Here is a 619-nt window from a genome sequence, read left to right as displayed (position 1 = left end):
CTACTAACCAATAATTAATTATTAGTAATTTGCTGAACCGTGAATGATTTATTCTTTGCAACTAGGCTTATTCTAATCAATCAAAAAACATATTTTAAAATATATTATATATTATTTTTACTTTATGTGTATGAGTATATGTGTATTTATTTTATGTGTGCATGTATGAGCCTCCATGTAAGTGACCCTTGTCATGCAATACCTTTGAAAGTCAGAAGAGGGCATTGGACCCCCTGGAACTGGAGTTACAGAGTTATGGACAGTTTTTAGCTGCCATGTAGGTGCTGGGAACCCAACCTGGGTCTTCTACAAGAGAAGCCAGTGCTCTTAACTGCTGAGCCTCTCTCCAGCCTCCAAACAAGATTTAAAAAAAAAATCAGTTAAAAGTTAGTGTTAACAACTTGAAGAATATATATATATATGTATATATGATTAGTTTTTCTTATGGAAAAGCCAAACTTGGTTTGGATTAAATTGCTCTGACTTCAAAATTCTAAGCAAATATCTTGAATTTAGTATATTCATAAAATGTAAAACTATCATTAAAGGGTTGTGATCAGGAGGAATACTTTTCTCCTATACTGGTCTCTAAAAAACAGAAATAAGAGTAACACTGTTT

Source organism: Nannospalax galili, unplaced genomic scaffold (assembly GCF_000622305.1).
Source record: "Nannospalax galili isolate Female #2095 unplaced genomic scaffold, S.galili_v1.0 scaffold113, whole genome shotgun sequence".
In the NCBI taxonomy this organism is placed as follows: domain Eukaryota; kingdom Metazoa; phylum Chordata; class Mammalia; order Rodentia; family Spalacidae; genus Nannospalax; species Nannospalax galili.
This window is presented reverse-complemented; position numbering follows the sequence as displayed.